Source organism: Drosophila sechellia, chromosome 2L, assembly GCF_004382195.2.
Source record: "Drosophila sechellia strain sech25 chromosome 2L, ASM438219v1, whole genome shotgun sequence".
Lineage (NCBI taxonomy): Eukaryota > Metazoa > Arthropoda > Insecta > Diptera > Drosophilidae > Drosophila > Drosophila sechellia.
The window spans coordinates 2,404,059-2,416,978 of NC_045949.1; the positions used below are offsets into that span (position 1 = coordinate 2,404,059).

The following is a 12,920-nucleotide window of genomic DNA, read 5'->3' on the forward strand; positions in this document are numbered from 1 at the left end:
GAGATGTTCTTATTGATCCAAAAGAATACAAACAATTGGCTGTATGTTAACCTTTTCCTGATCCGCACGAGCTGCATTTGGCTGACATGCCCAGTTGGCTATTGCCGGCGTACATATCCCAACAAATCTGGATACCCTGCCGATATATGCCTCTCTTTCTTCCCCAGTCTGCCCCTCTCTTTCGTCTGTCGTCGCATCCAGCCGTAACGCACAAATTGTATTGATTATGCGGCTGCCATGCACTTTTCTTATATCTTGTATCTGGTCGCGCCGTAAATGTTCATTTGATTTGCGAAGCAATCTGCTTGTTGTGTAATAAATTAATGCACTTGATTTCAACGCTTGGTCAATGTCTGCGATCCAGAGGTGGGTGGCTTCCACCGAAGGTGTGCGTAGTTCCAGGGAAACTCAGCCACGATCCGACGGATCGAACAGCTGTTGAACTATGGCCAGTCAGGCGTGTGGATGTGATCTTTAAAGTTCAAAGGGCATTGGCTGTGACGCCGTTGGATACATTATACATATATTCTGGGCATGCTTTTCTTCTTATGAAAGTAAAATATCTTTTAATTGCCCAATATGCGCATTTGATATTAGCTTATCCCCACCTATCACCTCTGCTGACCTTGACTTACTCTTTCGCTGTGGTAGCCATAACTCACTCATCCTCGGATGGATGGATATATTTTCTCGGCAACTGTTTACATGTACATTTAGTTAAATGCAATTCGGTCCATAAATTTCGCGCGTTCTACCCGGAATCGGTTCATTAGATAATAGTTTTAATTTGCTTATATAATGCTTATATAAGCACGCTGGATTAAGGCGCACTGAGTACCGCGAAAAGCCATCAAAGGTCAGACGAAAAAATACAGACGCTTTTCGCTGGAAGGCGCCAACAACGCAGAAAAGCGTGGCGGCAACTTGTTCCTCTTGTTTCGTACTTAGTGGGCTAATGTATCTGTGATACCTGTGTACATATTCCACAACGAAATCCGTGCTCTCAGCTGTATCTGTATCTGCACATAAATATATTAGCTGGCTGGCTGGCTGGCGGGCCTGCCGGGTAGCGCTTGCTTTTGATGTTGATTAATTGCAAAAGCTGCTTATTGATTTTTATTGCAAATATTGATAAAAAGTTCTGTATTAATTAACGTGAAAAACACGCGTTTCGTGTTAATTGGAAAATGGTTATTGAAACTAAACAGAACCCAGAGCCAAGTGAGCGTACAAGCTACGCAAACAAACAGAGCAGCAGCAGCAACAAACAAACAAACAGACCGTGAGATACAAGATACAAGTTGCATTTTGTAGAACGTACAAATTAACGCAGCCAAAAGCCGAAAACCGAAAACCAAAAACCGAGAGCCCAACTGGAAAAAAAGTCGACAAATGAAAAGTTTCGACACGAGAACAACGAGAGTACCTCTCAGTGCCCCTGTATCTGTGGGATATGTACCAGCCAGCATTTGATTTATGCTCAACTTTGATATTTACCGCCTAATAAACAAAAAATTAACGCAAACGCAGCTAGCCGCATTATAGATGTATCTATGTATCTGGATCTGTATCGGTACCGCTATCGCTATCTCTATCTCCATCTGTATCTGTTTCTATTTGTGATTTTCGCTTTGATTTGTACTTGACATGCGTGCGTCTGTCAGAGCGGCAATTAAACAACATCCTCGGAGTGCCAGCTCGGGATTGGGTTAGGTATCGGAATAGCCATCGTTGAAAGGGCAAGCGCTAATATTTGGTATTTGTTTGGGAACCGGCACCCGAAATCTAGGAATCCAGGAGCTAGCGCCGGGCCACCAACGTGGCTGCTGGAAAACCGGTGAAAACCACAGCCGGCGAGCTGTGAATGACGTCCGAAAGGAGATCATACTTGTCAAGAGGCACCACCCTAGCTCCTGGTAATTAGTCAACTGAAGTGGCCAAGAAGCGCGTCAGTCGTCATCCGAAGGCGGTGCTCCTTGAAGTGCCAGTTTCTTAGCTCTACTTCTGAAAGCAAATGAATATAAAACTAATTTAAATTTGAATTTAATGTAACTATCTTTCTTGAAAAAAAAAGTTATTAGGGTGAGAGACCCCAAGATTCATATCAATCTTTCCTTATAATCATATAAAACTACATTGATTGCTAGCAATTGTTCTTAGCTTTCGTAAGATGGAATGCAGGACCTAGAAGATGGGGGCCAACAGACGCCCGACAGTCTCTCCTTCTCTCGGAGGAGCAGTCATAAATCAATGAGGAGCAGGCAGCAACATCGCAACAGTGCAACATTGCAACATTGCAACATCGCAAGATTGCAGTATTTCAGCATCGTTGCACCGCATTGCTCCTGGCCAGAGACAATTGGCATGGCTAATGCGAAAGGCAACTCATAAATTTATTAATTTTTAATTAAACTTACAACGATTTGTAATTCCAACATGGTACCTCCATTTATGGCCCAGACTGCTGATGACCAACAACTAGTTGAGCTGGCCAACTCTGAATGAATCTGCTTCAGCTGGAGATGGAGCTTCAGCTGGAGATGGAGCGGTATCTGGAGCTGGAGGAGCTCATTCCGCCGATGTCAGCCCGGAAACAACTCATTATCCTAATTAAAACGTGCGCCATGCGCGCCCGTTGCCATATATGAGCAATGCACGCGATCTGGCAATCGAGACGAGTCCGAGTCTGCGGCTGCATGCGAAATTAGAAGATTGCCAAGATGCGAGATTCGAGATGGCACCTCCGATAAGATTGGCCATCTGAAGCTGGAGAGCCTTGATTTATCGCCTTGAATTGTTGGAAGTTTAAGTATCTGATGGCCAAGGAGAGTAAAGCCAATTTGTTTTTGGAAGATTGCAATGCTACTTATATGAAAGTAATTTTGGGTATTTCGTTACTTTTAAAAGATCTATAGTTAAGGAATTAGTTAAAGATCAGTATTTTTGTACAAATCTGATATACTGATCATTATTAAAGGCTCTCACGCTGCCATCTCTGATCGCAGAGCTGATGACGAGCGGCTGTCTTCATTCATACGCACTGTGGACAGCCAGTCAGCCAGTTAGTCAGAGCCATGAGCCATGAGCCATTCACCAGACAAGACTAGAACGGTTCGGAGGAGAATAGCTTGTCCTGCCCAAAACGGGATGGTTCGACGGTGGATGGGGGACTGGGATTGGGATGGGGCGAGGCGCAGGTTGGCTTCATTGTCATGCGGCGCATTTACAAGATGCCAGCTGGCAGTGGCAACATTTCGCAGCAATTGGCCGGAATTGTTGCGGCAACATTGCGGCTGCTCAACATGTTGCTGCCCCATGTTGCATACTGATGGATGCGGCTCCTTTTTGCCGATCCTGACATGAATGGCTTTAACCATTTTTGGGCCTACAGTTAAGTGCTGCCCGGTGGAGCACATCTGTGCCGCGCGGCACTGCCAATTGCATTGGTAATGAGTGAGTCGAGCCGCGGATTCCCTATGAATGAAGCTCGTGAATGGCGAGTGCATAAGTGTATAAATTGCGCGGACAACAGAGTTTATAAATTATTTTCAATGTCAAACACAAGCCTTATAAATAAACAACTTACCTGCCTGGTGGCGGGGGTAAAAATAGATCCCCAATATGCCACGATCGATCCGAAATCGAGGCTGATTCGCAATCCCTCTTCTTTGGGTCAGTAACAGCAGCAGCAGCAGCAGCAGCAGCAGCAGCAGCAGCAGCAGCAGCAGCAGCAGCAGCAGCAGCAGCAGCAGTAGTGCGGTGCAAAAACCGCGCGAACAAACAAACAAAACTCCATTTGCATTTGCAAATTCGCTCAAATTGAATTTCGTTTTTTGGCTGCACTTATGCATTTCGGCAGTCGCTGCAATAATTTTGTTTACAATTTACGAGACTAAGAGTATGTAAACTTTAGTGCTTCCCAGACTTTCCTTCCCCATTTCGATTTCAATTTCGATGCTGATTGCGTGTTGTTATGTTCCCCATCATCGGCACCTCGTCTTTCGCTTGTTTTGTGGTTTTTTGCCACCTCGAGCTGCGAATTTATGGCGACAAGGTGACAGATTCTCAAACGATTTTATCATCTTGGCAACAATGTTGGCAATATCGTGTCGAGTTTAGCGCCCGCCTTTGTTTGGATTGGAGTGATCGCTAGATCGCCTATTTTATGGTGCTTTTGATTGGGCCAGAGCATGGCAAATGTAACATAACTTTATGGATGCGCCGATGTTTACTCTACTCGAATCGAGGGCATCTCTCAGATAAAAAAGGACGAAAGTAGGAAGTGGGTTGAGTGTGAAAATGCCTATCAGTTCTTGGCAGTCTATTGGTATTTCCTAGAATTAGTTCCAACTTCTATTTCATCTGCTTCTAACAAAGAATGTCTTCCTTATTTGCCTAAATCCACTATAATATATTTCTATTTTGTTACTTTACAAAACTACACTCTATTTCCCAAACACCCTGCCGTATGAAACAGCTTTGATTTTATTACTTCGAAAAAAAAATGATGTTCAATTAATAGGGATACAACAAGCTGCACAAGTCGAGTGGAAAACAAAAGCTAAGTGCCCATGCATAAAAAACCAACAATGGATATTAGGCAACATTTATGTAAGTGGCGATTATTGCGCCATTACGAGTAGTTTATGTGGTAGCAACAAGACCAGAAGATAACGCCAAAGACTTGGCAACAGTAAATGAAACGAGTGTTTACAGCCCGAAGACAAAGTAAATTAATGTGTTCTGTTGCGGGATCCGAAATAGTTAGTGTAAACAAGGAGGCACTCTTGAGAACGCGAGGGGCAACTATGGTGGAACTGCCAGAGATTGAATCGCTGGTTAAATATTTATGAAATCATAAAATTTGATGTCTCCCTTCCGTTGGCCACTTGACAGTAATGCGACCATTACGGCAATGTGTCGAAGAAGAACCCCTGGTCCTGAATCCCGACTGCCAACTCCAGAGCGCCGGTGCTAATGATGATTTTGATGTGCAGTCAACGGATTGGCTGCAGACCCACGAAGACCCGGCGATTACGTGGAGTACTACCCATTTGGCTTCCCATTTCGATTTCCCCATGCCCATTTGGCCGTGCAATGTTTGTTTTATGCGCGATCCGTTGTTTTACAATCGCTGTAAATAAATAGAGGCCGCAGATCAAAGGCCTATCAATTAGCACCCATTTCGATTATGCTGCATGCTGCATATGCAGCACTTGCACTGCCTGCAATTCACACCCAATTAGTAATAAATTTGAATGCGCGCTGCAATTTGCCGCCATTCGGCTCAACAGTTATGGTGGCCATTAAGTTTTATCGATGGCGCTACAGCTCCCGATCCCCTACCCCCGGTCTCCCTTGCCCCATGCCCAGATTTCAATTCGATCCCCGGATCTGGGAGCCAATTTGATTTGTGGCCCACTCGAGAGGGCTTCGAGCCATCCACCTTTGATATTCTCGCACATAGGCCCACAAAAAGATACGTGCATGCTTAACCGAACTTAATTGCAATTGACTTTTAATGCTTATGCGGGCAGCCCGCTGTGTTAATTCGAATTCAAACTGTTTCCATAAAGTGGAGCCATGTGGCTCCCTCCCCATTTCCTACATGGATTGCTTCACGCCGCTGACGAGTGCTCCAAGACTTCATTATTATGCACAGAGTTATATTGTTTCCTAGGATGGATATACAATGTCTACGTTTAAATTTAAAGAAAGTATAGAAAACACTACTAAATAATAAAGCATAACTCGAACGCCTCTTGCCATCAATCAAGTTAAGGTAATAGACTGCAGAACATTTTTTATGAACCACCCATTGCACTTAATTGCACTTAATTTGGAGCTGGCCCCTAGGAAATTACAATGTTCCCAGGGGAATTATTACCTGGCGCTAATAAAACGCTTCAAGGTCTCGGGTTACCATCACAGAATGCATAAATCAAGTGCCGATCCTGATGGCTAATGGCCGGTGAAGGAGGAGGCTTTGTTACCAATTTATAAACAAACAAAACGATTCCGACGACAACAAAGGAAGGGACATCGGCGGCAGCATCGAATTACCACAAGATCCCGGACCACGAACCGAACCCTTGCTAAGAACCCAGACCGAAACCCATATCCATGCCCCGCTTCTTACAAAACGTTCAGGATCAGCTTTCACAAGATGCAACTTAGACTTTGAGTCCCCAGTTGCAGTTTACCGCCAGTTTGTCATTCATCGCAGAGCGAAACACACAATAATAACGTTTTAATTGAACAAAAGACACAGTGGAGAATCCAGTGACAAGAATGCTGGGACCCAGTCGAGCAACAATTGATGGTCGTAGGAATTGGAATCCTATTCGGATTCGGATTGTATCGATGGATGGTGTTTGTATTTGTTATTGCAGTATTGCGGCTGCCTCACGAGGTTCGGTTTCTGGTTTTCGGTTCTCCTGAAGTGACTGCGACTGTCACCTTTCCATCAAACTGAAGGCAGTGAAAGGCTCTCAACGAATGTCCACGTGCCAAGCGGCATTGTTTGGCGACTTTTGTTCGTTTTGGCTGCTCCTCGATGGTAATTGATTAGCCGGCCAGCCGAGAAGAAACGGAGCGAATCAATGGACACGTATAAAGGATACCCTAATGAGGTCCATTTCTTGGTTATAACCACAATGTGTGTGTGTGTGTGCAAACAGCTGAAACACTAGACCACGTAATAATAGCAACATAAAGCCTAATTGGGGGAGAGAAGTTTTCGGGAAATAGATATCTTTATTAGGACACCCTTATCTCCATCAGTCATCTATCATGCGACTGCATTTCATAGTTGTTGCTTAATTCAGTTAAAGATACAGATTGAAAGATTTTAACATAGGAATATGCATTTAAAGTAAAAGAGTTTTTCTTGGAAAATCAGATTGGGTAACACCAACCAGATAGTTACTGTCAAGTCCGTCCATCTTCTAGACTTTGATTAAACTATCCTAGCTATGCGAAGGAACCCGCATTCTTGCAGTTCCCATCCACTTCGAGGACAATTAGGACTCACGCCCCCGTTGCGTGACAGGGAATACAGAATGCGAAAAGGGATCGGGACGATCCTGCTGTGCCCGAGGTCCTGGCATGTGGTCAGTAGACCGCCGCCTGGTACCCCGTCCAGGATCGGGATGAGACCCATTCCCATCCAGAACTCGAGAGTTTTTGCGCTGTGAGATCTTTTTGCCAGGCACTTGCCTTTAACAAATGACACACGAGCACTTGATAAATGAACGGCAGCTGATAATGGATTTCGTATTTGGAATTTCGGACGTCACTTGTTCGTTTTCTTGGTCCAGTGAAAGTAGCGCCAGGGATGGCAAGCGGCGCTAAGCCGCTCAAGGACTCAGATTTCTGGTGGTCCGATAAGCTGGGCCGTGCGAAAGGTAATTAAGTGCCATTAAAGTTGAGTGGAGAGCCGGCATTCCGCAGGGCCAATGTCTCTGTATCTGTTTATCTGCCGGATGCAGAGCGAGAGAGCAGAAGAGACCAAACGAATCGAAGGAGGAGCACAGAACGACACCAACACCATTACCAGCACCAGCACCATAACCATCTCAAGAACAGCAGAACAGCAGAGCACACAAAGACAGAACGACGGACAAATCAGACAGACGATTAACATACAAAAGGATCTCCACGAACTTTGGAGCCCGCCTTCTTCTCGGCAAATCTGTATCTGTTTCTGTATCTGTGTGAAGTGCTCTGGAGTTTTTCTGTGCGCCAATGGGCATGAATCACCGCGGGGAGGTGGGGCATCATGGGGTTAAGCAGCCAAAGCGGAGACTCACAACCATATTCGTTTCTAGAGAAATTACTACTTGAATAATGATGATGTCTTATACTACGTCGGTCAGATTTTTTGAACAATAAAGAATTAAAGTAATATAGTTCAGCGCGGTAGTCCTGTTACGGAACCGTATAAATATCTAGGAAATTCGATGCCCTGCGTAAGTAGGGAGGCTGGAGAGCCAGACAGACGGCGACAAGTGAAGAACTGGACAGGAACAAAGGCTACTTAAGCAGCCTTGGCGCCAGTTGACCATGTGTGGCGAAGTAAAGTAAAGTGATGTACATTGAGGTATAGCCACAATGTCTGGCAATGCTCCATTTGGTCAGTCTCTCGACCAGACGACGCCAATGGTTTTCAATGGAATAGACCCAGGATCTGAGTAGGGCATAAACTGGGATCTTTCTTAGTTGAGCTTCATTTCCGGCGGCCAAAAAAAGGGACCCTATTGGTACTGTTTCTAAATCGTAAAAGGTAACCGACTTTCAGTAAGTAAGTTGGTAAGGATTGGAGAGATTGTTAACCAGTCTCAAAAGAAAGTTACTATAATTCCCAATCAGACCTTTTGAGAATGCGAACTAGCTGCTTAGCCTGCAACCTTTAGGCGTTGTGTAAGTTTGCAAGCCAGCTCCACCTACAAAGCCCCATTATCCGTCGTCTTCTTGGCTGGTTCGCAGCACCTGCTCAGTTGGTAATAAGTGCAGCAGCAAAAACTGCAACAACTGCAGCCAGTACAACTGCAATCTACTGCCGCAGAGCCACGTTGGCTGCGCATGCGCGGGTGTTCGGAGGGCCAAGAAGACTCGCATTCGAGTTGAAAGAAAGATCCCCGAGTTACTAAACGTAGAGTCATCTCCACAAACAAACAAGTGCAACAACGAAAGGCAGTTAAAATGAATTTAGCTGGCACTGTGTGTGTGTGTGTATCTGTGTGCCTGAGTGCGAAAGAGCTGGCATGTGTCATTCTTATGGCTGCCACCGCGGCCCTTTTTTTACCTCTTGCCTTCCGACCAATAAAATTATACTAATTCCTGACTTTTTGATTTCATTTTCTGTTTGTGTTGTTGCCAAGGATTTCGTTACCTAAACACATACACACACACATAACCAGAAAGTCGGGGGCTCTCGCTCTCACTTGTGCAATCCATATAGCATGGCATGTGCGGTGGATCGGTGATCATGATCGTGATCATCGTCATTATACCATCGCTGCCTGGCTGGCTGGCACATCTGAACATCCGAGCATCGGAACAACTGAACTTCTGAACATCTGAGCATCCGAGGTCCCAGACTCCAGGAATGCGCAGACAGTTTGGTTTCGTACTTGGCTCATTGCGCTCGTGCAGCTCGATATCCCAATCCCCGAGAGCTAGATGCTCCACTCTGCTGCCCGAAGGAAGCGACTCGGCTGATTGGATACATAATTCGCAGGAGTGTCAGATGTAAGTAGGGCGTTTTTCGAGCTATAATATAACATGTCACAAAATGGGTAATGCGCAAAATAAAGCACATTAGTTAGTTTAGGTAAAGTTCCATGGGAATTTCCAAAAAAAAAAAATTTAAAATAAAACTATTGTGTTTATTAGTCACCAGCTTGCTTAAAAGGAAGCATTTGTTCAAATCTTTAATCGAGAGCAAAACGCAATGCTTTTATTAAGGCAAGTGATTGTTCCCCAAAGTTGTTTACCGCAGTTTTAATTTGACGCCTTTTACTAAACTACCAAGCATTTCATAGATAGTGCCATAACAATAGAACTGTTTGAAGATATTGTTAAAATATAAGTGATTTTTTGGACAAGTGCAGAATATTTCTCTAAATGATTTTTGTGTATATTTTACATTGTAATAAGCGTAAAGATTTCGCCACAAGCCGAACCTCAAAGTACCCACTTAAAGTTTTCCAAAATGCCTTCCCCGGAGCCCAGAGATTTTTAAAAAGCTCAGAACGTCGAGTGAGATTCTCTCTCTAGTGAGAAAAAACCACTCAAAACCCCAGAGAACATCGACCAATTAACTGGTTGAGTGTGTGTGTGTGGTCACTCAAGAGAGCGGCGAAAAAACGAGGAAGATTTTGACGTCGCGCTGGCTGGGAATCCGAGTCCGAGAAACGCTAGACGAGATGCGTGATCATGATCGCGATAATGATGGAGATGGGGCTAAAGCCCCAACTTTCCGAGTTCTCCTCTCCCGATCGGCGACTCGACTCTCTCGGCTACGACGGCCCTCTCTCTCGTGGAGTGGAGCTGCCGAAGTGTGTATCTGTGTGCTCGCAGCGCCGATGTATCTGTAACCGAGCCGAGTATCTGAAGTATCGGAATCAGGTAGAGGTAGACAGAAAGGCGTTAGTCGTTCAACAGCGCTGATCGAGTTTAAATCTATAGCGAAATGAGCGGCGGAAAGTGAGCCACTTGGCGTGAACCCAAAGCTTTCGAGGAAAATTCTCGGGCCCCCATATACAAATATCTGAAAAAGTATCGGACAGTTTCGCGACGCGAAGCGTTAAGATCGCAAAAAGATCTCCGTGCGGAAACAAAGAAATTGAGGCACTATTGAGAGATTGTTGTTGTGGGCGAGTGTGTGTGGAATGTCAACAGACGGGTTGTAAAGGGAAACCCTGAAATCCGAACGGCCAGCCAAAGCAAATAAAGCTGTGAATACGAATTAAGTACAACAAACAGATACTGAAACAGATACAGATTCGGATTCGAATAGAGAAACAGATACTGGAGATGCCCCCAGAAACAACTCAATTGAAAACATAGTGCGTTTCGCGAGTGTCAGTGGAAAAATATGTGGATTACCTGCGAACCGTCCGCCCAAGGAGCCGCCGGGTGACAGGTGTATCCTTCAGAATACCAGCCCGAGCCCACACCGAGATCCACATCCAGATCCCGACCGCAGGGTGCCAGTGTGTCATGTGCCGCGGCATTTCGACCGCAGCCACATCTACCGACCAGGTGCGCCTCGAATGCGGCAACACTATTTTCAACAAGAACTCGATTTACTTCATCTACAATTATCGGAGGAAAACAGTAGCCGACATCCCTATCAGATATTTACACAAGCGTGATTTATTTGGAAAGCGAAACGGTCGCAGCGCCATGAACATCTGTAAATTGTGCAAATATATCCAAGTGTAACCGAATGCCGAACGCCGAAAGCCGCTCGCCGCGATAACGGATCCCATTCCGATTCCAAATCAAAATCCAAATCTGAATCCAAGCCGATTCCGATTCCGAGCCCCGTCATAAATTCCGTGGAAAAGTGCACGAGACAGTTGGTCGCTCCTATTTTGATTGTTTTCCCTCGCCTCCACCATTACCATTGCCATTATCATTACCGTTACTATTACCATTACCAACCGGGCGATCCATCCATCACACGGCTTTCGAATTAATAAGCGAACACATGTCGTATCGATATTCGACTTGAGCGATACGGGTCCCGGAGATCCAATATCAAGCGATACCACTCGACCATAGGAAACTTTATAAGACTGAGGTGAGTGCCGTGCCTTCGTCCACTAAGCTTATGTAAATGTGTCAAAAAATATCAAAAGTGAAACGAGAGGGGCGGAGGTGAATACATATCTGAACTTGTGAGAACTGCACACAAAACCCTTGCATAATGGCAGTCGTGCATTCGATATCGAGCCAAGTTCATTTGATATTGAAAAATATGGTACTTGTCGATCCGAGGAATTTTCGGGTTGTCCGCCTTGTCGATGGCATGTGGCATTCAGTCGTGTCATTCGAGAGAACTCAAATTGTCCATAGGAATTGGTGGTAATGGGATATTTGGCGAATGTGGTTGGCCAGAACTTGTTTTCACAGTCAATTGGCTGGGCGTACTCTTCCACATATTATGAGAATATTTTTAAATAAAAGGATAGCTCTACTCACAAATTAGGCGTGCATTTGAAAGGGAATGTAACTGAAATCAATTTTATGTAGCGCTTAATCAAAATATTTCCCCACGTACATCATAATCGTATTGTATCCTGGCCTGGGATCCTATTCCAAGAACTCCTTTAGTCTTTGTTGGCCAGCACAATAAAGTACCGTTCTGATACACAACTAATATTATAGATGGACCCTCTCAAATCTTAAAAAAAGGGAACATAAAAAGCGGCGGCAAACACAAAACAAAAATGTCAATATCCTGGCACATAAATAACCCGGTATACATATACTTCAGTTCTATTGTATCTGCTGGGTGCGTGAGTGTCCAAGGGTTTTGAGCTCAAGTTGGCGTTTATTATTAACCAATCTAATTGCTGACGCAGTGGTGGCACAGATTATTTTCTAGTGTAGCTTTGGTATGGGTGCGTTTGGGTGTTGGGTAACCGGAATCAAACGTTAATCATTAACAATAAAAATGTGTCAATTTGCGAAACATTTCGGAGTCGTTGGTGCTGCGACAAAAAGCTGAAATTTGAACTTTAGCAGGCGCTTGCGACTTTTCACGGCTCGAATTGAGCTGAGTTCGAGTTATAGACATAGTATCGTATCTGGTATCTGGTGCGCGTAGTTTCACTGAATGGGCGGCGAGCTTGGAAATTCCGGATAGCGCCTGGGATTCATCGCTCGGATGTTTAGGGGAAACCCCCGTTTGTCCCATTTCACGACCAGCCATCGGGCAGGTAGTAAAGAACCTATTAATACTGCTAAACTCTGGCTGAAAACTGGGAAACTGGGAAATTGAGACTGCGACTGAAACCACACGCAACCACAACCCACGGAACTTGGAATTCTGGGAAAATATTAAAAACAAACAACAAATTATGAACAAATCATAAACGTATTTATGAAATTCAATTTCATTCACCCTTTCCCTCCGCGATCCCCTCCAATTTCAACTAATTTCCCTCGATCCGCCTTATCGGAGGCCCAAGATCTTGTGCACCCCCCAGCGTGTGCCATCTTTTCCAAATTCCAATTTAACCATTTTCGAAAGATCCCCCTTGCGCTTAAGCGCCCTGCCATATAACAAATTTTTTAGTACAAGATAAGATGGTAATCTTTATGTGAAAAACAACATGTAATTTGTTCTAGGTGTGTGCGTGTGCGTACGGCATACCTTTCTCAAACGCATCTTGAGATAAAATCTG

General features: G+C 44.7%; 1 protein-coding gene across 3 annotated transcripts in view; it reads left to right on the forward strand.

Annotated features, from left to right (window-relative positions):
- Positions 1 to 12,920, forward strand: part of LOC6613103 (protein decapentaplegic) — a 30,675-nt gene that overhangs the window by 12,595 nt on the left and 5,160 nt on the right. Inside the window, exon 1 of one of the 3 annotated variants that reach the window (XM_032721059.1) lies at positions 8,836 to 9,252. The exons of 1 other annotated variant lie outside the window; for it this stretch is intronic. The gene's annotated coding sequence lies outside the window, so the exon portion shown is untranslated. Of the gene's footprint in view, positions 1 to 8,835; positions 9,253 to 10,148; positions 11,312 to 12,920 lie in introns of those variants that run through there. One more of the 3 variants, XM_032721055.1, reaches the window with a different exon arrangement.